General features: G+C 33.1%; 2 protein-coding genes across 4 annotated transcripts in view; one reads left to right on the top strand and one right to left on the bottom strand.

The window, feature by feature from the left end:
* Positions 1-24,680, bottom strand: part of LOC115878144 (uncharacterized aarF domain-containing protein kinase 5) — a 98,182-nt gene that overhangs the window by 18,178 nt on the left and 55,324 nt on the right. The window contains exon 1 of one of the 2 annotated variants that reach the window (XM_030894525.1): positions 1,726-1,759. The exons of the other annotated variant lie outside the window; for it this stretch is intronic. The gene's annotated coding sequence lies outside the window, so the exon portion shown is untranslated. Of the gene's footprint in view, positions 1-1,725; positions 1,760-24,680 lie in introns of those variants that run through there. 2 annotated transcript variants of the gene reach the window in all.
* The window catches only part of LOC115878149 (tumor protein p53-inducible nuclear protein 1), an 80,012-nt gene that overhangs the window by 4,391 nt on the left and 50,941 nt on the right, over positions 1-24,680 (top strand). Inside the window, exon 2 of one of the 2 annotated variants that reach the window (XM_030894530.1) lies at positions 7,742-7,926. The gene's annotated coding sequence lies outside the window, so the exon portion shown is untranslated. Of the gene's footprint in view, positions 1-7,741; positions 7,927-22,624; positions 22,898-24,680 lie in introns of those variants that run through there. The other variant, XM_030894531.1, reaches the window with a different exon arrangement.

Genomic DNA, 24,680 nt, shown 5'->3' with positions numbered 1-24,680 from the left:
TCCTGATCAATTTTTAATCATATTTCAATTTTTTCAAATGGAACGAGGGTGGATGGGATGGGGTATTTGGAAGAAGCATTTTTTACGAATAATTTGATTTGGTAAATATTAAAATGGCAATCGCAGGTTGCAGTCGCTGCGATTTAAAAATTGCAATCGCAGTTTCAATTGCGATTGGAGAATCGCAGTTTTGCTCATCTCTATTTAAAACCACATTTCCAGTGGATACACTAGTCTTTAATCCATCTTACCTAACAGGTAAACCGTTATGTGCCAAACGGGAACTCTTCTTACAAATTAAATCATTTACATTATTTTTTCAAGGATAATAGGTAAAGCTTTCATAGAATATTCTTTAAATTAAATTAAGACTTCAATCCAATTTGAACTGCGAGAATTAAAGTCGTTAGTTTTCTATTTCAAATTAAAAAAGAAAAGCCGTGTTCCCGACGAGAATGTTTATTTTTCCATTGGCTTTAAAATTGTACCAACGCGTTCGCCTGGTGCGTTTAACACTGTTTTACTACAATGAAAACACAATTTTATGGGCCCTCCACCATTACAGAAAAATTAAATATTTACTTTAATCCATCAACAGATCCCGCTCTGAGTGCTGGCGTACTAAAAACCTCTTTAAAAATGTAGTAGTGTTGAAGAAAATAAAGGTGCGTTTACACGAGTCAAGTCAACTGGTCAAGTCATTTGAATTTACTTCGCATGAATGACCGTCTAAAATCGACAGATCATGTGAATCAGTGGCGAATTCATGAGGGGGCCTTCAGGGTAGTGATGGGTATATCGGTTCCACATGAGTCACGTAACATTAGCGACCGTTCCAGAAAGATACCGCGACAAAATACCGCTATTTTGTAACGACTTCCAATGTCTCGCGGTCCTCGCTAAAAATATAATAACTTATCAAATATATCTAACTTATCAATATTTGTGCGGATAAAAGTTACATTAATCTATTAATGTAACATTTATCCGCCACTCTTTTTCCAAATATCGAATTTATAATTGTGTATAGCCAATCTGTCTCATTTTTAGAAAAACGATGACATTACTTGTTATTTTCCATCAATTTTCGTTTAAATAAAATCAACGGCTCACATTTATGTGTATGGCAATATAATATATTTAATGTTAAAATCAAGAACAAAGTCCAAACTACGGTCAAAAAAAAATTATTGGCCTAACCTAACCTTAAAAATAGATATCTACCTATATAAAATGCTAATGTATATCTGTGTCGTCTCTACTGAAGTAACGACTTGCTCTAGAAAGTTGCTTTTTTTACTAAAAGATAGGTAATAGGGGTAATAGGCTCTTCTAAAAACTGTAGTTGCCGAATTTTTTGTTTTTCATTTAATTAAAAAAAAAGTATTTGTTATTCTGATGTCGTGGCGGATGCGCCAGGCTTCAACTAGTAAACAATAAAACTTATATAAATGTATAAAAGCAAATAAAATATTTTTATTGTTATCGACGCCTATGATCCTTATGATAGGCAGTCATTGTCACGCCGTGCCTGCACCCCGTGTCCGTTGATGTTTGCGAGTAGCGAAGTCGTAGGCTTTGAAAGATAGATTTCAAGATAGTTAGAATTAGATTTAAATATCAATTTCTGTTAAATATATTAATCTCCCGATTACATTATATTTTTATTTGCTTTTGTGTTTCATCTTTCAAACAACGCTATTTTATACCATGCCTAGTACATACCAAAAATTGCTATTTCGAAAGTAACGTAGCGATGCGCCAGGAGCACCAACGCCAATAGTACCCGACCAAATCGCGACAGGCAAAACCGGAACACTAGAAGCGCTCCAGCGACTGCTGGAACGAAGTACGTCGTCGTCGAGGTCGAGCGTCGATAGTCAGTTACAGCAGGGACCAGTTACTTATGTTCGCGACAGACGGAACTACGGCTCTAGGAGCGCGACGACTGGAGCGAAGTTACGTCGCCGCCGAGGTCAAGCGTCGATAAAGGTATGTTTTCCTAGCGGCAGGTTTTTTGCGCCGCGCACGACGTGTTAAGCTGAGCGTTTAACATCATGCACTCATTCCCACGAATTTCAATAGGAGTGTTTTCCTAGAGGGCGCATTACACCAGCTCAGAACGTGTTACGTCGACGCGATAGACCCGACTGCATTTGGAGGAGTCATTTGCGTTGTACTACGTGATTTGACCAGTTTGTTTTGAAAACTGTTAAAAAAATGTCCCTAAAACAAGGAAAGAAAGTGTTTCTCTCCAGAAATAATTGACAGAGAGGCAGCAAGACAGGGGACATTTTAAAAGGTGCATCGAAGATCTCATGGCACGCCCAGAACCTAAAAATGAAGATGACATTGACTTATTTTTCAAAACAATGGCAGCGACGCGCGACGGTGAGAAAATTCCGACCAAATCTTGTCACCCAGACAAAAGCGGGCGTTTTCAAAGTAGTCACGGAAATGGAAATACGGAACCAGCAATCAATAGTCTCACATAACACAGGATTGACGAATATTGACTACAATGAAAACCAGTCGTTCTCTTCCCCCATCACCATGGACCACTCCACATTCATCTCACCCAGAAGCTTCCTCTGACATTATTTCTCAAGCTTTTGTTAAGCAAAAATTCGTTTCACGAGTCAATCTAAAATACCTTTGGAACTTCTCTTCCCCATCAAGGAGATGAGTCTTGATCAAACTGTTGAAAGTTCCTTCATTTCTCCGACTTTTGAACACATCACACACTTGTTTTCTGGGTTTCGCACCAGACCTCTTCTTCCTGGTCATCTATAATTTTTCTTAATAAAAACGCAACAATTAACTTCCTTTTCATGCACATAGTCGCCATTCTACTTGGTTCGCGACTTTCCTAGGCCAACTGAACCACGCCACTAGTAAAACACTTTTACGCCGCGTAAAAAAAGGTGCGCTTCTGCCAACGTTTTTTTAGAAATTCAGTTACTGCTGCGCAAAAAACCTGCCTCTAGGAAAACATACCTTAATCAGTTACAGCAGTTCCAGTTACTTCTGTTCGCGACAGGCGGAACTACGGCTCTAGGAGCGCAACGGCTGGAGCGAACACGCTCGACGCTACGTACATACCAGTGCCAGTAACTACTGTTGGCGACCAACGAAATCGCGACGGCTGGAGCTAAACACGTCGTTATGCGGTTACTACGGTTCCAGCTAACATCAAGAGCGATTATAAATAAGTTATTTGCAAATTATAAATAATTTATAATTTTGTAGTCCTTATGATCGTCGTTCTTCAGTAACAGGTTCCTGACTCGTTTTGGAGCGCGACACGACGTTACAAAAAAATACCGCTCCAAAATCGCGTTACTCAAATACCGACACATCATTACTTCAGGGGCTCAAGCCCCCTCTTGAGTTCAGTAATAGGATATTATTAATTCATTTTGTCTCAAACGACTCTGGAGTATGTACAGGGTACAGGGTGTCCCATTTTGTTTGAAATCATACTGTATCTCCATAATTAGTAAAGCTCCTATCTTTATGCTCCTTTTTTTAATATATGATGCGGTTTGCACAAACCTGTCCCACTTTTTTGTCAAACGAAAGATGCTGTAAACAAAATTTTCATAGCCCTTCGTTTCTGAGCTACAACATTTTTTCGAAAATTTTGCAATTTGGGACACCCCCGTATCTCCGTTATAGTGGATATCGAGAAGGTGAAAACTGATTCTTGTAGAACTTTTTATGTAGAATACAGTGGCGTAGTTTGGTTAGGCTGTTTTTCTCCGAAAATAATATTTTTTAAAATATGAACTAAAGTTATGTTTTTTCAAATAGAACACCTTGCTGTGAGCTTTTCAAAAATATATATCACTCTATATTTATTTTCACTATTTACTGCAATATTTTATAATATAATTTTTTTGTTAGTAGGCCGTGATAAATAACAAAAAATCAAAATGGTATTTACTAAAATTGGTCATACACATATTAAAATTTTATTTGGGATTAATATATATTTTACTTTGGAATTGTTGCCACTGAATCTGAAGATATCTTTCTTTTTTTTATAACGGAATTTATTATAACGGGATGCAGGGCCGTATCTGGGGGGTTGTTTTGGGGGTTCAACCCCCAAAAAGACTAAAGAATACAAGGACATGTAACGCCCATATACGGGCTGCAGCAGAATTTGTAACCTTAGACGCCAACTTTTTAGACATAACGAATGAATCATCAGCTGGTCATCAGCGACAATTTTAGCGATTTTTAATAGTTGGTTGTGTGTAGTGAACTTTGTATAAACTTTATTACAATGGTAATTTGTTCAGCTGTCAAGTGTAAAAGGCACAATGATAAGAAAGAGCCAGAAGTTACGTTTTATAGGGAAATAAATAGTCCCCTACACCTTTTTAGCGTTTTTTATTGAATTCGATAATTATTTTTCTGATATTATATATACTTGATATGTACTATACGTCGATACTAGTTATGTACCTTTTGTTAACATTTTAATACGTTTTTTTCGTAATTAATTAGTATGATACCACCCGATACACCATAGGCGTAGTGAAAACATATAATATAAAAAATATAAATATCCCTTCAAGCGGCAATGTTAAGTAAAATATGTGCCACGACACTGTTTGGAAGAATGGTCACAGTTTGGTTTCGGGTGCTATTTGTCCTTGTATTCTTTAGTCATTGATGATTATACATTTTACATCCTAACCTCACTTTTCCACTTGAAAGCAAATGTCATTTTCGATTTTCGACTTTCAACATTCAAGTGTTTAAAACAGCAAAAGTTTGACAAGGACAAGATTTTGAATGTTGTGTGTTTTGCTGGTCATTAACGTGATTAACGTTTGTTATTGTTCTGCTATTAGACAAAGAGTTCTGGGACTATGACACTTTAGCGGCAGAACTAGACTTGTGGCGGCAAAAATGGAAGCAGCTACCTGCAGTCGACCGACCTAAAAACGCAATCGAAACGATAATCGGAGTGTAACCAGTGTATATTTCCAAATATATACATTTTATTAATGATCCTAGCAACTCTACCAGTGTCAACAGCTACACCAGAAAGGTCTTTTTCAACCCTAATGCCGCAACCGCACATGCGGTATTCGGCGATCTCCGATCGGGGCTTCGCCGATTTCCTATGTGTGTGGATGAGGAAGTCGGAGTTCGGCGACTCGATCGGCGACGAGAACGAGCGCTCATCTCTATGTTGTTGCTATCAGAGCCCGCATGTGTGGATGGAAAGGCGAAGTCCGATCACGAACGTTCGGTAGTTGACGAGCGCTGGGAGTTCGCTAAATGCCGCATGTGCGGTTGCGGCATAAGACGATTGAAGGACTTCCTACGTAACTCTACAGGTCAGGAGCGATTGACAGGGCTTCCTCTATTAAGCGTACATAGAGAAATAAATATCGATATCAAAGAGGTAGTCAATCGTTTTTCCAGGGAAAAGACCAGTTTATCCTTTAAGATTAATAATTTTACCTGTTACTTTTTTAAAATTTTATTTTCAATTAAGATTTGAGTGTAGCCCAAATCGATTTTTTATTATGCTTTTTCCTAGCAGCTTTTGTACCCCCCTCCAAGCCAACCCCCCTCCAATCCAAGCCAACCCCCCAAAATGTTGGTCTAGATACGGCCCTGACGGGATGGGTTTGGGATTTGCCAAAACCATTGAAAATTGTGTTCCATTTGAAAAAAAAAATTAAGTTTATATTATTAAAAATATTGTTTTCGTAGAAAAAAAGACTACGCCACTGTATTCTACTTAAAAAGTTCTACAAGAATCAGTTTTCACCTTCTCGATATCATCCACTATAATGGAGATACGGGGGCTGTCCCAAATTACAAAATTTTCCAAAAGACCCTGTAGCTCAAGGACGAAAAAGGCTATGAAAATTTTGTTTGCGGCATTTTCATTTGACTAAAAAGTGGGACAGGTTTGTGCAAACCGCACACTTCTATCTTCACTAATAACGGAGATATTGTATGATTTCAACCAAAATGGGACACTCTGTACTTTGGGTAAAGTTTTTAGTCTAGCCCCCCCTTTCCCGAATTCTGGATCCGCCCCTGATGTGAAAGGATCAAAATAGTTGATTCATTTTTCAGTTGACTATACGATTTAATTTTTGGCGTTCAAGTGGTCTTTTTAAAATGGCGGCAAATAGGGGCCAGAGGAAAATTCTGTGAAGTTTATTATTATTTATGAAAAACATGAGTATACCGGGTATTCTCAAAAGTGGCTCACCTCTATAACTATTTAATGTTTTCAGATAAAACGAGATTTGGTACGTTAGTATATGAGATAAATCAGGATTGATTGACGTATTCAACTATTTTCGGTCACTTCTTGATATACCGGAAATGACTACAACTTTTGTTTTTATATGACACCCTCGGTAATTCTTTACATTATTCGCTAGAAAATGCTAGTGAAAAAAATTCACTAGAAAAAACTCTGAATATATCATATGTCAATTTTTGACACCTTGGCATATGGCTTATTTGAAATTGTAACATGCGGTCCATAACGACAATTTGAGTCGAAATCCAATGTGTGTGGTACCAAATTATTCGTAAAAAATGCTTTTTCTAAACATGCTAACGAGACACCCTTGTTTTATTTCGAAAAATTGAGATATGATTAAAAATACGAATTTGGGTATCTTTATTCCGGGCAGGACAAGACACGAAAAACATTAGACGATGAAATACAAGGCTCCTTGATTAGGAATTCGTGAATTAAAATACGATTTTTTAAGCGAAAATGTCAAAAATTGATATATGATATGTCATTCTATTTAATAAAGTAAAAAAATGCCGAGGGTGCCATTTAAACATCAAAAATTGTAGCCAGTTCCGGTGAAACAGGAAGTGAAGGAAAAAAGTTATAGGGGTGAGCCACTTTTGAGAAACACCCGGTATATGGAACACACAGAATTATGAAATACAAAATTAGTTAAGGCTTAAAGAAGAGTAATTTCTAACTTAAGCCGAGTACAAACATCGTTACGCATTAATGTGTCTTTTTTTAATACTGGGTGCAACTTTTTCCAACAAGAAAACAAATTGGTTTGCATCCATCGTTACTTTTTTTTTAATCTGTAGGGTTTCCTAACAGTAGCTTAGGTATTAAATTATTAAATGCACCGTAAGGTAGATCTGTAGCTAATTCCTTTTCTGTCCCTTGTCCCATGTTATTATTACCAAAATTTTGGAAGTTTGAAGTACAGCTTCACGCTCTGTCGCCATTTTGAATCAACTAACATGAGCATTTTGATATCAAATGTATAAAAAACACGCTTTAAGTAGATTTTCTTAGAATACGCATTAATATTCTTTAAGGCTTGTTTTCACTAGTCAAGTTAACTGATCAAGTCACATGAATTCAACTGACTTGAAAGAATATTCTGTGTTTACACATTTGATATGAAAAAGCCCATGTTAGTTGATTCAAAATGGCGACAGTGCGTAAGGTTGTACTTTAAACTGTCAAAATTTTGACAATTGATTGACAGAACGTTTATTCCTTAAAGAACTAGATGTAAAAGAATACAGAGTGCAACTTTTTGAAACAAAAAATTAAATTGGCTTGCATCCATCTTTTTTTGTAATCTCTAGAATCTTCTAGACTGTAACTTAGAGCACTTTCACATGAAGCTACTTTTACAGCCACTTGTGTCCCACACCAGAGACTTTTAGATGATGCAGATGAAATAAAATAATTTTTTTTTCGCAGATTACAACGAAAAGGCTTTATTCAATTAAATCAACAGGAAGAAAAATCGAAATATTTTGAAGAATTATCTGAAGAAAACTATACAATAGCAATAAAGAAGACTTAGGTGTTGTCAAATTTATTGTGTTCATAGAAAATTTTTACAGAAGCAATCCAAGAATTACTACAACGTTTAGAAACTTAAGGTAAGTCATTTTAAATAATTCTTGTTTTAATACTAGGTATAATTAAGTATGTTTTTATAAATCATTCCTTTGTTTTCGTTTATTATTATTTAAGTGACACAATTTATTATCTATTTTCTATACTTCTGTTCTACTTATTACTACTGTTGTAGTTATTTAAACACAGTGAAAACGCGTTTGTGATAATGCTGTTGTTCCTAATTGATAAAATTTATATATATTTTATTAAATAAAGGCGATAAAATTATTTGTTTAAAAGTTGAAAAAAAAACTTTAAATATATTTTATCTATTCTTAGGTTGGGGTTTCCCTACCTAAGTTTTTAGAAATTTTGGATATAAGTTAAGGGGATTTATTATCTGTCTACCCATTGTCTATAAACTAGAAAATACGTGACAGTGAGAGTTGTCTTTTGTTATTTTAATTCACAGGTAAATTATATTATCTCTCATTTTTTTTGGATGTCGTATGACGGTATCCTTGCTTGGCTCGTTAGACATACAGACAGACTTTACTTTAAAGGGAAATCAAGTGCATTTGAAAAAGTGTTAAGTTAATTTTTTGCCTTTGTCCACAGTACCGTTGATTAAATAAATAAGAAGATTCGCAATCTTATGGGCGATTTCGTGGCACAAAACCTGTCCGACATGTAGCTGGCGTTACCGTCAGCCTGTCCGAGAATTCCGAGATTTATTTTAGCTCTGCGCCGCTGCGCGCTGATAGCCGTTTACAGCGCAGCGGATAAAGAATACTGTATCGTTGTTATGCTTTCAATCTACGGAGAGAGTGGTTGCCGGAGACAGTGTTAGATTTACAGATTTTGGGTACAGTTAATAATACGGATTTTTTGTCATTAAACAATTTAATATACACTTGCGTGCATAGAAATCGGCCCAAGGCAAAATTTTAAAGTCAACTATATATTTTTTAGAATCTATTTGTCAGATTAAGAAAAAATACATGCTCTTTGAAAGACAATTTCATATTCTTTGAAAAGAGTTTAGAGATATTAATTTGTATTTTGGTTTCTTTGAATTAAAATTATTAAATTAGGGCAGGAAACAAATTATCGTTTTTTATTACTAAGAGAGTATGTTATTATTTATTTATTTATTTATGGACAATTAACTGAACTAAATTTTCAATAATGGGTATGACCCCCTCTTGCTCTAACAACATCTCTCATACGATTTGGCATAGATTCGATCAAATTTGATATTGTTTCTTGCGGGATGTTAAGCCACTCTTCCTCTACTGCAACAATGAGCTCTGGGATAGAAGTTGGGGCTCTTCGACTAGTACGAATTCTTCGTTTTAGCTTATCCCATAAATGTTCTATCGGGTTTAAGTCTGGACTGCATGCTGACCATTCCATAACCCGAAATCCGACTTCTGAAATGTAATCGTGTACGATTCTTGATGTGCGTGCCTTCGCATTGTCATGCATAAAAGTAAATTCGTTTCCAATGTAGTCGACGTAAGGTACCACATGAACTGCTAAAATCTCCTCAATATACCTAGCACCAGTTAAACCTCCTCCCCCGTGCCGACGGGCGCCCCAACGGATGAGAACTGGGTCGGTTCGCGCATTCATAGAAATTGCATCCCAGATCATGCAGGAACCACCTCCATAAGTAATCCGCTCCTCAATGCAGCATTCTGCGAATCGCTCACCTGGCCTCCAGTAAACTTTTCTTCTTTGGTCGCTACCATAGAGGAATATCCTGGTCTCATCTGAGAATAAAACAGATTCCCATTGTTCTAGTGCCCAATTCAGATGTTCCAGTGCAAAACGCAGGCGTGCTTTACGATGAGCTGGGGTAAGTTTTGGACCAATTGCGGGTGTTTTGGGGGTCATGTTACTTTCCTTCAATCTTCGTCTTACTGTCCACTGACTAATAGTCACTCCTCGTGTTTCACGGAGCTGTTGTTGCACCAGGATAGCATTAAGACGCCGATTTCTTAACATTGTTGACACAATAAAGCGGTCATCACGATCCGTTGTATATTTCTTTCTACCAGTTCCAGGTCGACTACGAAAGGATCGAGTCTCCTCATATCGTTCACACACTCTTCGAACCGCTCCGCGTGTCATATGTAGTTGCCTAGCTACAGCTCTCTGTTTAAGTCCATTTTTGATCCATATTAAAGCGATTACTTGGGCGGCTTTTTCCGGTGATGTATGCTTTAAATTGAAACACTAATCAAACAATGAAACACAACTAATGAAAGAATAAAAGAACAATGTGAAAATTTCGATTACAACGGTAGTAATTAAAATATTTGACAAGTTTGTTATTCTTATTGTCACCACAACACAAATACCTTTTATTTGTTTACCCGTTGATACGCATATAAACGATAAGTACCCTGAATAAGTTTATACTCATATTAAAGCATGTTAAATTGTCTTTGAAACAGCTCATATTTTTTACTTGCCATGATAAATAGATTCTAAAAGACACAGTTAAAATCATAAGTTCACAGTGGGCCGATTTCTATGCACGTAAGTTTAATATTATATTAATAAGCGGAACAGAACGGCGTTAGAGTTGGCTTGGAAATGAAGATCGCTGTTATTTAATATGTAAAATATTATGGTAAATATCAATAATTCTTCATTTCCAAGCCAATTAAACGACTTTTTTCGGTCATACGACATATTCAGTACAAAGAATTTTTACACACTTTTCAATACATAAACGTGGATTTTTCATCCAAAAAATATTTTTGTTAAACGTATAATGTCTGTAATACACATTTTAATATGGCAACACTGTCGCTTTCAGTTCCACACTGTCTTCGATATGCCTTCGCTGGCCGAATTGGAAAAAATGAGTGTTTTATGCGTTGACCGCAGAACGATTGGGGTCTCCACCGTACAGCCCTTGAGACGTAAGGGGAAATCAAATCATCCTTGTCACGAATTCGTCCATTAGGTTGCGTATCTTCCCAATTTTTTCAATCAACGACAGTACTAAGACTAGGTTTTTATGCATACGTTACAAATGACATCTGAATTATCCTTATTTAATATAAGAAAAAACTTCTCCTTGTTTTTCGATGACCACGCGTCTTTCGACGGTCATGCAGTCACAGTATAAGAAAAAACTTTGTATGTCCAAAGAGTAAAGAGTCAGGGAAGATTTCGACAGATGGCATTGCAAAAATGACAGACATACAGTTTACTTTTGAATTAAAACGACAGGCACAACTGTCATTAATGGATGATTGGACAGACTTATATGCTTAATGCGCATGTAATCATAACAAAATAAAGACAAAAGAATTCACAATTCACATCCACGAATGCAATGAAACCGAAAAAATTGACCAGAGAGAGATGGATACTTTCGAACAATGTCGATTCGTAGATATGTGATATCGTAGTTGTTTTTACTGTTAGATTTCCCGGATTTTTTTCAAAATCCGTACGTGTGGAAACCCTATTCAAAGGTTACTCCTACGATGTAGGTATATTTGTTTGGTTACACGGTACTACTAGCAAAGGAAAAAATAAATTACACGATAAAATAATGTTGTTACGCTACTGTTTTAGGATAATATGGCAAAAAGCCATTAACATCATACGGCGAAACACTATTAAAAATGATGATTTGCATTTAATAGGTGCAACGACAAGTAGATTTATAGATGTATGTGCATCGGTGCGTTTAAAAATAGCTATGATTTTCCAGATAGTTATTAAATAGAATGTTTAAAGAAAACTATTATACTTTTCTTTTATGACTTAAAAAAAAAACAGATCATTACAGGGTACTTACATTAGCTATGCTAATGCATGTTGTACCCTCTCATCACTTCAAACAACCAGAAGAAAGAGATTGTGACATCATTACGCAAATTACTGCACATTATTTCTGGTAATTGTAATTTGATTTTTGAGGTTATACGATCAACAGTGATGGGTTTTATAAATTTTTGGGATCGGGATCCCGTTTTGAAATCCCGGTATTAGAACCTATATAATCCGATGGTGAACCCTATAATAGCGGTATCAAAAAATAGCATTTTTTATACAGGGTGGTCCGAATTGTATTCCGGAAACTATTATATACTATATATTCCGCAGATAAAAATAAGTAAAAAAGTTCGTATAAATGTATGCCCTAAAATGCTTAGTTTCGGAGATACAGGGTGTAGAAGTTTCATTTTTATTTCGATTTTTTCTAAATAATTTCTGAAGTAAAGTCAATATTTGAATGAAAATTGGTGTCTGGGAGTTTTTTGAGATGAGAAATTTGATTTTGATGTCAATATGGCTCCTACTAGTAGAGGGCGCCACCTACATATTTTTTAACCGGTTTGAAGAGTAATAACTTTTCATCCGTACCTGTATAAAACTATTGAGTAAAAAAATATACATATACGACGTTTTTTACGTAAAAAAGGTCTATTGGTAAAAATCGCTACGAGTAATGGTTTTTGAGATATTTGGAATCGAAATTATTAATACCTGTCATCATTGACATTAATTAAAGACGTTGACTAAATAGTTATTAAACTGAAATCATAAATTTGAAATATTTTTGTGCCAAAAGTTCAACAGAAACTGTTTTATCATCATTTTTTGCAGAGAAATTTATGATTAATTTAAAAAAAATAAAAATTTTCAAATTTATTATTTCAGTGAAATAACTACCGTATGATGGAATAAAAACGGCGTCAGCGATGGCTATGAAACGAAGATCGCTGTCATTTTATATGTAAAATTATATGGGAAATGTCATCGATCGTCATTTCTAAGCCAACTGGACGCCGTTTTTTTTCGATCATACGGTATTTACTCAACGTGTTTATTTTTCGTCAATAATGACATGTATTGACGAAATGATATTTCCATTCTAAATATCTTACGAACTGTTGCTCGTAGCGATTTTTACAAAGAGAAATTTTTTACGTAAAAAGTCACAGAGATGTATATTTTTTGGCTCGGTAGTTTTATACAGGTACGGACAAAAAGTTATTACGCTTCAAAACAGTTAAAACACATGTAGGTGGCGCTCTCTACTAGTAGAAAACATATTGACATCAAAATTAAATTTCTCATGCCAAAAAACTCCCAGACACCAATTTTCATCGAAATATTGACGTTACTTCAGAAATTATTTAGAAAAAATCGAAATAAAAATGAAACTTCTACACCCTGTATCTCTGAAACTAACCATTTTAGGACCTACATTTATAAGATTTATACGAACTTTTTTATTTATTTTTATCTGCAGAATATTCTGCCGAAGTTTCCGGAATACAATTCGGACCACCCTGTATATTGAAAAATATGTCGATTTCACAAGTAACAAAGTGAAAACCTGTAAATTTTCAAGAAGATAGAGAAAAACTAAAAAATTACGTCAATGAATTGAGACAATTTGCTAAAATTTTTCGATAGATAGTTTGTTTTAGCATCAGCACCAGTTACTAGTCCTAAAATTCTCTAACACTATTGCCAACTATTTCAATAATTGTTGATCACTTCGCCATTAATTATTTAAGTATTTACTGTTTTGTTTTAAATAATGCGCTTATCTATAAAATTCGCAAAAACTTAAATAGACTAAATACAAATAATTATTGTTATCAGTGTTGATGTATTTATTTACTGTCACTAGATAAATGTTACATGTTAATTATAACTGTTATCTAATGCTTTGTTGTAAGTTCAAAAAAAAATTGTAAAAGAGAATTAGTCCATACCACGAAAAAAATATTTTGGGTGAAAGAGGTTAATTTTTTATGTTTTTTTTCTTAAGTATTAGTTTAAAACATATTCTCAGATCATATACGACTAAATTCTAAAGTCTCTCTCTTCTATTATTATTAGGGATGTTAATCCTAGAATCCCTGGATCCCAGGATCACGAAGGAAAGTTTGTCTCGAAAAAACCCGGGATAAAATTTAAAAATTCCGGGATTAATATGGATTTTTTATGTATAATATATTAATTTGCTTCATTTCGCTATTTAAAAACTAAAATAATCAACGTAAAACCCCACAACGTTGCAATTGATTGATCTAAACATGGACGAATTTTGGACTGGAATTTTGAAATGACAAACTGTCAGAAACATTGTAATATTGTAAAAATACTACAGCCAATAAAATCGTCAAACAGTAGAAGTCTTATATCGACGCGACATAGATTTATGCCAGATGCCGTTTGAAATTCATGTTGAAAGAACTATCCAAAATTAAAACGCCACTAAGAAGGGATCTAGAGGACTCATTAAGAAACCGGATCAAGCAACGCAGAACTATTTTATTCTGACATTCTCAGCTTTCTTTTCAGCCAATCCCCAATTTATAAACTCTGAACCAGATGATGGGCTTCGAAATATCGAATATTTCTCTAATTAAATCTGAATTAGAAAAAATCTTGATTGGGCTAGAGCTCGACAATGGAGATGCACCCAGAACAGAAACCAGCAACGGCAACAATGTGGATGAGATTCCCATTGCCGAAATTATTGGAGGTTAAACTGCAGAAGACATTACAACAATGTTTGAAGCCCATGCCCCAAAATATTGATCAAAAAAAGTGATTGTCCGATATCATTTCTCAAGAAATTGAATCATACACAAATGGTGGTATTCGGGAACGCAATCTTCAAAAGGCCTTCGAATTTTTGTTAATCTGAGAGATGTTTCTCAACTTGTAGAGACCTAAAACTTATCTTTTGCTATCTACAAGACTTTTTTAAATTCGTGTAAGCATTTTTTTGTTAATTTTGTGTTTTAATTTTTCCATTTTTCTGGATTCACGGGACTAAATCCCGGTATCCAGGGATTAGTATTACAGATCTCGAAAAATCGCCGGTTAATGAAAGCCTTTCGGGATTGACATGCCTTTATTAGTCTTCTCATCGTCATCATTTTCAGCTTATTCAACCATTTCCAATTGTGTACACTACTAATTGGCTTCACATACTCTCTTTGCAGTTGAGCCCATTGTTCTCTATTGTTGGCTATGCGGGCCCAAGTGATCCCTGCCAATTTCCTACTATCATGGCCCTATCTCAGGTTCAGTCTTCCTCTAAGTCTCTTAATTTCTCGTGGGTACCATGCTGTAATTCTTGTGGTCCATCTATTGTCCGTTCTTCTTGCCAGGTGTCCTGCCCATTGCCATTGGAAGGATTTGACTCTGTGGATGACATCTATTTTTTGGGTCTTTTGTGGTATCCACTCTAATAGTCTCTCTTGGTTATTCCCAGTATATTTCGTTCCATTGAGCGTTGTGCGCATACAACCTGCAGTTTCCTTCTGTCCGTTATAAGTGTCCAGGTTTCGCATGCATAAGTCATAACTGGTAGTACCACATTGGTCGAATGTTTTCTTCTTTAGATAGAGTGGCACTATATTAGTATTATTAGCCTTCTATTTCCATTTTATATAATAATTTTGTGTTAAATTTAATTTTCTTTTGATATTTTTTTATATTTTAGCTTCTTTATAGATTACGAGATACATTTCCAAAATTATTTTAAAAGGCGCAAAACAAAAAATAAATGTAGGCACTGGAAAAAGAAGTAAAAAGACCTTTTTACAACCCTGTCTAGAATACGGTCCTGTTGTATGGCCATTACGGTTTTAGTTTCCATTTATGGAGAAAACTCTACTGAGCATTCTGTAAAATGACCTGCTTTGATGGCGGTTTACCCACATAATAGGTTTTATGATGGGGCATAGGACAATAAAACAAGATATACATTTTCTTCCTAAGTACTCTGTATGAAGAGAAACAAAGATTTTAACAAAGAGACAATGTATTTCAATGATGCTTTGAAACTAATTTGATTATTGAAGCCTGTTTTTTAACATTAATAATAAATAATAACAGTTATAACTAGAAAATATGTAATATTAAATTGCAAACAAAATTAAAAAAAGGATTTCCAACCATTATTAAACGGAAAAAAATATAGGATAAAAATACATTTTTCAAAAATTTTAAATAACTATTTTTTTATTATCAAAGCTATATTTTAATTATCTACACGCAGATGCAAAAATCAGTTTTTAAAGATGCCGGTTTAAAAAAAACGGTAAAAAGTAAAAAGTAACGATACAGGCTTGGTTTTGATAAACATTAGTAACACTAATAGAACTAAGGATATAAAAAAGAAATAACTGTAATAACAAAAAATGTACAAACAAACAAAAAGCTTAGTAAAAAATACTCTGATACTTTGTATTGCTTCCCCCGGCTGCTATAACAGAACTGTCTATAAACTATAAATGTGGGTTCATATGAGCACAGGTTATCTGTGATATGAGGCTAAAATATATTGTGTTACGTCTTCCTATTCTTCTTCAAGGACCAAGCGAATATTCATAATTTCGGCCATCTTCAACAAGATCAATGACACTTGACACACATTTTGAACAATCTTGGACACTAAAAACCATATTCAATCGTACACAACAATAATCACTAAAGCCACCCCGTCATTATGAAAAATAACATCAAAAATTAACGAGAATTGAAAAAATTGCAAAATGTTTGTGGCAAGTTAATTTTGCTCTTAAAAATTAACCAAGGCATGTGTTGGAATGTACCAAAAAAATAAAATAATCAGGAGATATGGTTCTGACCGAAAAATGATGTTTTAGGAAAATTTGCTCTCGAAATTATTGCACCGGGTGTTTTAAAGATAGGATAAAAAAAGTTTCTTAGATATCTTTCTAGATTTGAATATGCTGTTGTTCCTCTATTTTTCTTTTGAATTTCTATTCTATATAATATATATGCCTAATATATCACTGTATAGTAGACTACAATAAAAATATGCAATAAATAATAAATAATCTATAAGCCTGCGTGACGTGAGCTGTCAATTACGGAAGATGGCGGAGCCCTAAATCTGATTCATTTAAAAATTAATTTTCTGTATATTTTTTCTCGTTAATTTTTCCGATATTTTAATAGCTATTCTGCTATTCGGAACAAATAAATCATTAAAATATGGTGTATTATATCAATAGTCCAAGGGGGAAAATAGGCCTTCAAATATAAAGTTTTGGTAAAAACTTGATTTTTTTTATATAAGTTACGTTGAAAGATCTAAAAACGAATTGTGAAAGATTTTTTTTTAATTTACCCCCGAGAAGGTAAAATAAATAATTAAAATTATTTTTTCGAAGTTTCGGAGAAACTGTAAGGACTAGAAAAAAAATCAAATAAGAGTTATACCGGGTGCGTCTCAAAGGTGGCTCACCCCTATAAACTTCTTATTTTTTGAGATAAAAAAACAAGATTTGGTATATCAATATATGACATAAATTAGGATGGACTGACGTATTCATTTGTTTTTTATCACTTCCTGTTTCACCGGAAATGACTACAAATACCAAATCTCGTTTTTTTATCTGTAAAAATAAAAAAGTTAGGTAGAGCGTCCAATTTAACATAAAATGGTCTTTATACTTTTTTTGCTCAAATCAAAATTAACCGAGATAGGGTAGCTAGAAGCTAGAGGACAGCTTTTAATAAAACATTTTTTTCAAAGTTTCTCCGAAATTTGAAAAAAACACTTTATATTTTTTACCCCTTCTCGAGGTGAATTTAAAAAAATCTTAAGTGAAATTTATAACTTTCCAAGCTAATTGAACATTGTTAAATATATGCATTTTTTAGCAACTAATATATTTTTTTATTTCTGTATTATCATCCCCTAGCTTCTAGCCACCCTATCTCGGTTAATTTTGATCTGAGCAAAAAAGAGATAGAGATCATTTCTATGTAAAATTGACGCTCCATAACTTATTTGAACTTTTTTGTTTCTAATGCTTACCGCGAGGCTTACCGTTTCTCCGAAACTTTGAAAAAAATATTTTATTTACTTATTTCTTCCCTTCTCGGAGGTGAATTTAAAAAAATCTTTCGCATTTCGTTTTTAGATCTTTTAAAGTAACTCATATCAAAAATTCAAGTTTTTACCAAAACTTCGTATATGAAGGCCTATTTTCTTTTGGACTATCAAGATTCTATCTAACCCGACTTAGTTTTATTTAATTAAATTAATAAAAATAAACAATAATAGGGAAAATGTCTGTTATAATTTATAACAAGAAAATCATACCTATGTGTGTGATGAAACATACTCTTTGTTATGCACATACAGGGTCCGGCAATAGTGCGTCGGGCATCTGTAGCTCCTAGAATAAAAAACTTGAGAATTTTGATTAAGTGTAGACCTAAAGCACAGTTTAAAGAATATATACATATATTTAGATTCTTTAAACTGCGCCTAAAGTATGTACCAGAATGTATTTCCGGAAAATATTTTAACTTCTATAGGGTGACTCAAAAAAGTGTGTGTGGATCTGGATGACTTTTTTTAAATGGAACACCCTGTATATTATAGCATTTTTGGCTTCCTTTCAGATTATTTTACATAATCCTAAGATATGAGTAAATCTATTTCAATTAGTTTCAGAGATATTAAAAAATAAATCAAAAATATATATTTTTCAACCCTTCTTAAAAAAAATATTAAAAATACAAGAACTGTTTTGAAATCAAAACTATATTAGATATTTACTTGACGGTCTCTTCTTACTTTGCTATAAAAATATGGTAATCGTAAATCATACAGGATGTTCAATATTTTACGCCAAACTTTCAAAAATATAAAATAATTTTTCTTGTTTTTTTTAAATAGTAATTCAAAAATTTTTAATAGTTTTCCGGATACACGCAGTATTATTTCATATGACGCTTTCAATGGTAAAATACGAGAGAAAAATCATTGGGTGGCTTTGATAAAAATTTACTGTGGAAAATGCCATATGAAACACAAAACCGGGAATATCTGCGAAACCGTTAAAAATTTTGAAATACTCTAAATGCAAAAAATTTTCATTTTTTAATTCTCCATCTATTGAAAAAATAATATATAGGGTGTTCCATTTAAAAAAACAAAGAAAAATTATTTTATATTTTAGAAAGTTTGGCGTAGAATTTTGAACATCCTGTATGATTTACGATTTCCATATTTATAGTAAAGTAAGTACAGACCATCTAAAGTAAATATCTAATATAGTTTTGGTTTCAGGACAGTTCTTGTATAATTGATAATTTTTTTAAAAAAGGCTGAAAAATATATAATTTTTATTTATTTAATAATATCTCTGATGTTATCGAAATATATTTACTCATGTCTTAGGATTATGTAAAGTGATCTGAAAGGAAGCCAAAAATGCAATAATATACAGGGTGTTCCATTTAAAAAAAATCATCCTGATCCACTCACACTTTTTTGAGCCACCCTATAGAAGTTTAAATATTTTGCTGAAATACATCCTAGTACATACTTTAGGTTTGCACTAAAACAAAATTCCCAAGTTTTTTATTCTAGGAGCTACAGATGCCCGACGGGACGCACTATTGCCGGACCCTGTATAAGGATTATTCAAATGTCGAATATTTTGGTTAAGTTCTAAATAAATAAAATGTTTTTAAAGATATTGTTTAAACTATTTACTAATTGGGATTTTTTTAACTGATAATAATAATATTATGAATTGCTTTTTAAGTTCCATAAAAATGTTTTTTCATATCGCGAACTAGTTTGAACCAGATTTATTTTTACTATGTTGGGGTCACTAAAAATAAATTATTTCTATTTTGTGTTAAGGTCATTATCGTTATAATTTAAACGAAATTATGCAAAGAACTGTTGAACTCAAATAGTAGCTAATGGTGCAATATTGACAATTTTTCAAAATACATTATAAATATATACAGAGTGAGTCTTAAATAAGTGCAAATATTTTTTTGGGCTAGTATATTTCGTCCCCAAAAACACGATTATGAGGTTTTTTTCGCAAATTTTTTGATTTTTTTTTGATTTTTTTACTTAAAAAAATAATTTCTTTATAATATGGCAGCATAGTAGATTAAATTTACATGAAAGAAAGCCCAGAAAAGATCTAAAGTGTGGTTCTCAATATTTAAGCAAAAAATATTTTTTTTTTGGAAATTTGTAAGAAATAACGGTTATTTTGGACTTATTTGAAAAACCAAACCAAACCAAATCAAAAGTGGCTCACCCCTATAACTTTTTTATTTTTTCAGTTAAAAAAACTAGATTTGGTATGTTAGTATATGACATAAATTAGGATTCATTGGACGTATTCAATTGTTTTCGGTCACTTCCTGTTTCACCGGAAATGACTACAACTTTTGATTTTTAAATGGCACCCCCGGTATTTTTTTCTTTATTCGAAAGAAAATAACACTCTGAATAGAATGACATATCATATGTCAACTTTTGACGTTTTCGCATATGGTTTATTTGAAATTATAACTTGCGGTTCATAACGAAAATTTGACTCGAAATACCAAGTGTGTGGTATCAAATTATTCGTAAAAAAATGCTTTTTCCAAATATGCTAATGAGCCACCCTGGTTCCATTTGAAAAAATTGGGATATGATTAAAAATACGATTTGAGCATTTTCTAACGGCCAGGACTGAAATTTATTTTTCCAAGGCTACTTGATTAAGAATTAGTATTTTTAATTAGTTTTTTTTAGCCATGGCACTCTAGATTGAATTTTAAAATACGATTTTTCATTACGCGAGAATGTCAAAAATCGACATATGATATATCGAACAAAGTAAAAAAATACCGAGGGTGCCATTTAAAAATCAAAAGTTGTAGTCATTTCCGGTGAAACAGGAAATGACCAAAAACAATTGAATGCGTCGATCAATCCTAATTAATGTCATATACTAACATACCAAATCCCGTTTTTTTTATCTGCAGAAATAAAAAAGTTATAGGGGTGAGCCACTTTTGAGACGCACCCGGTAGATCTACCAGCTCTGAAAATATTTGCTTTTATTTAAGACTCACTCTGTACAATATTATAATTTATTTTTATAACACATTTTGTGTGTGTAATATATATTATAGATTTAGTAATTAATCATTAGTAGTTAATCAAAGAAGGCAAAATATGGTAAAAATAAGATTTCAAAAACTCTAAAAAAAGAAAGTAGAAAGAAAATATCAAATTATGCAAAAAAAATCAATTAAAAATGAAAAAGAAATAAAAAAAATACTAAAAATATTTTAAAATACTAGACTACTTCAAAAGCAAAATTTCTTGTTTTGGCTTCTGTAAGACGCTCAAAGGATGTCATCGATTACGTATTACAAGCCCAGGCGTCCGGCGTTGTCGTTCTATGTGTACTTATCGCGATACTTTTTCCGCCGGAGAACCGACAACCGCGCTCCTGCTGCTCGATCCCGTCCGGCCGCTCGCAGGATCCGAAATTCAAACAAAGAATGGCGAAAGGCGCAGACTCAGATCGCAGGCCAGCCAGCTGGGCAGCGGGGCGAACAGCTGACTACCGACCTCCTTTCCCCTCCATGTGTTTGGTTTACAATGATGCGCCGTTGCCGTTGTGAACTATTTTTCTCTTTATTTGCGGATAAAGTTAGTTATAATATTTAGTAATAAACTAGATGTGTTGCTAAGGATATTTTTACTGTTTTTTATTTCAAAAAAAGGCCGACTTTCTTTGTTTTTTTGTGCACCTACGATTTTACGTGCAATACGATTTGTTAGTTTATTTTACACTAATGCTTATTGCTATGGCGTTTATTTATAGTATTTCTAGTTTATTTTATAATTAGTTTTAAACAAAGTGTACAAATTTGGAAATGCATTGCGTCAGATCTTGAATTTGCGAGATTATTGTAAATTTTAAGCCCCGTCTATACCTAACATTTTACCTGTCAGTTTTGCCTGTTAGGTAAAACGGATGACCGTCTAGAAAACTAATGACAGTTCACAAGACGGTCGCCCGTCTTAATCTCGTCTACACATAAAGTTTTCCCTGTCAGGTAAGACGGATAAAAAACTAGCTTACACACTGGAAGTTTTTACCTGCAGTTTTTATTCAATTATAGTATTGTGTTTTAAAGTTTAAAAGAAAGAACATGGAAATTTACTACAATAATGTAACAATTGTATTCATGGTTTAATAGTATATTGTTTTATTAGGAGCAAAAATGACACTTTTTGTGGCGAGGTTGTACGTTTGACATACAGACGAGTCACAAAAAGTCATTTTTACTCCGAATAGAACATGCTATATTTTTCAAACGCCACAAATATTTTTTAAACAATTTCAAACGTTCCAGATAATATCAAAATATTTAAAAGTAATACCTTGTATGTAATTACATATATATCGAGAAACTATGGTTATGCTCGTTGATTTTGACACTTTATGTCAGTTTAATAATACATTTTCGTACTTTTGTGCTTAGGCGTAAAAGTACTTTACTTTTATGCCTAGGCGTTACTATTATGCCTAAAATGACGATTTTATCTTGTCAATCACGTTGCAAAAATCAATACTTTTTTGACGTTTGAAAAAAAAAATTTAAACACGCAAAGCCAATTGTGAAAATAGTATCGTTTAGTAATAATCATTCAATATAATATCTCAACAATTTTGTAAAATGATTGTCCATAATCACAAACAGACTGCAGACTGAAAGACAACGTGTTCTAAAATGGACACAACTTGGTCTGGTACTCTGTACGTTTAATCGACACCGTGCTTCAGTTGATGTAATTTGAAGTTTAGGGAATTTCGTCAGTGCGTAAACATGGCAACGTCGCATGTAAAGCCTACCTTGACAAAAGGAAACAAAACATTGACGATCGACGATCAGCTGAGAGCAGCAGCAGAAAATCAAGCGAGAGAGATCATCTATCTTGATTCTCCTTCTAGATTTCGGTGTTGTCGTGTCCAGTTTTGTTTTTGTTTTTGTTTGGGTTGGTTACCACAACAATACCTGTACAACAGCACGGAGAAGTCGATCCTTTCGAAGACTGGTTACCATAGAATTTAATTTTTCGTAGTTTTCAGTCAAGGAAACATCTAGGCAGTTTTTGTGATTTACTTTATTCCAAGAAACAGTAACTAAGTAAGTACATTTTTTACAAGCTTTTGTATCGTTTGGTTTATGATTATAAATATTAGGTATTTGAAATCTAAAATGGTGTTTTTCCATGATAGATGGATAATTACGTGTATTTTAGTACCTTGCCAAGCAAGTTGTCTTCTAATTACATATTTTATTTTAAGAAACAGGCAATAAATACAAGCCTTTAAATTATATTAAACGTCCGGGTTTTTAAGGGCTAAAACAACTTAACTTTGTTGAATATTTTAGTCGTTACAATGTCATGTTGTTTTCGGTACACTCGTAGATCTGAATTGCATTTTTTTGTTTTTATTTTATGAATATAATTCTGTCCAACAGTGACAGTTGTGTCTGTCGTTTTCATTTACAAATAAAATAATAATTGTATTTTCTGTCAGTTATAAATGTCGTCTGACGAAGTCTTCCTTGCCTCGTTGGACAAACTAGCTCATGTAAATTGCAGGTTTAAATGCAAGGGATAAATTGCTTTGGAAGTATCGGTATATAACGTGAAGAAGTCCAGATTTTGTCTGGAATTCAGAATTTACTTTCCCGAAGTTTTTAGTCCCGAATTTCTGAAAACTTATATCGAAACTCTATGTATAATTAGGTATAGTTTCATACTCAGGGTGTTGTAATCTATCTTTAAGTCTATTATTGTTTCTATTTACAATTTTAATATTAACACATAGTTACGCATTTCAAACTAATTTATAATAGTTTTTGTTTTCATAGACTTATATTTAATCAATTTAAAGGAATAAATCAAATACCGTTTAAAAAAAAACATGTCGGAGTGACCTATGAAATGACGATAATTTCTGTTGAACCGACCACTATATTATCATGTATTAAAAATTCATATAAAAGTAGGCCAAAAATTAATATACAATAATTTAGAGAAAAGTAAAAAGATCAGAGAGATTTTAACTATAAAATTATAATTTCTTAATCCACCTGTATAAATAAAATAATATTTATAAATAGATTTTAATTTATTAAGTAATATAACCTTAACGTTTTATGGCCGCTTATTTAAATATAGTTTCCATTTTTGACCTATATTTAAATATTAAAAATTAATTATAATTTTATTTTGGGAACGAGTGAAGACGTAACACAGTGAATTGAATAACATTTAATTTTTAAAAAACCTTTTGTCATGGTATTGCATCATTCTCAGGTTGTTGCCGAGCGGGCGGTGTTGCCAAAACTCCGAATTGTCACCTTTGAACCGAGAAAAATACAATAATAAATTTCATTTCGCCTAGTAATATATACCTTTTTAACGCTTGATTATCGAACTTATTGATTTTAAACACATGGATGTAAGTATGAACTTTTATAGGCATAAGTTCATTTTTTTCATGTTCATATTATATTGGATTTATTAGTACAGGGTGGGTCAAATTCGACGCTTTTAAATGGAAACACCCTTTTCTATAGGAGATAGACGAAAACTAATATCGGTGTCTGGAGCTCAATTTTCATCAAAAACATGATGGTGAAAATCGCACATTAATATCTGTTACCGTTTCGGAGTTACGGGGTGTTTTTCAAAAATGTGCATTTTTAACAAATCGCTGTAACTTTTTTGCTATGGAAAATTTTGTATTTCTATGAAAACATTTCCAAATCACCTTTTTACGTAGAATTTAATGGTTTAAGTATAATTTTTTTAAAATTAATAATTTAAGAGTTATCAACAGAAAAATTGATTTTTTATTTGGGACACCCTCTATATTTTTAATTAACTGAAAATAATTTTAAATTACCTTTCCAA

Source organism: Sitophilus oryzae, unplaced genomic scaffold (assembly GCF_002938485.1).
Source record: "Sitophilus oryzae breed Bouriz unplaced genomic scaffold, Soryzae_2.0 scaffold_1500_pilon_pilon, whole genome shotgun sequence".
Taxonomy (NCBI): Eukaryota; Metazoa; Arthropoda; class Insecta; order Coleoptera; family Curculionidae; genus Sitophilus; species Sitophilus oryzae.
Note: the sequence above shows the minus strand (reverse complement) of the source record. Positions and strands in the feature narration are given on the sequence as shown.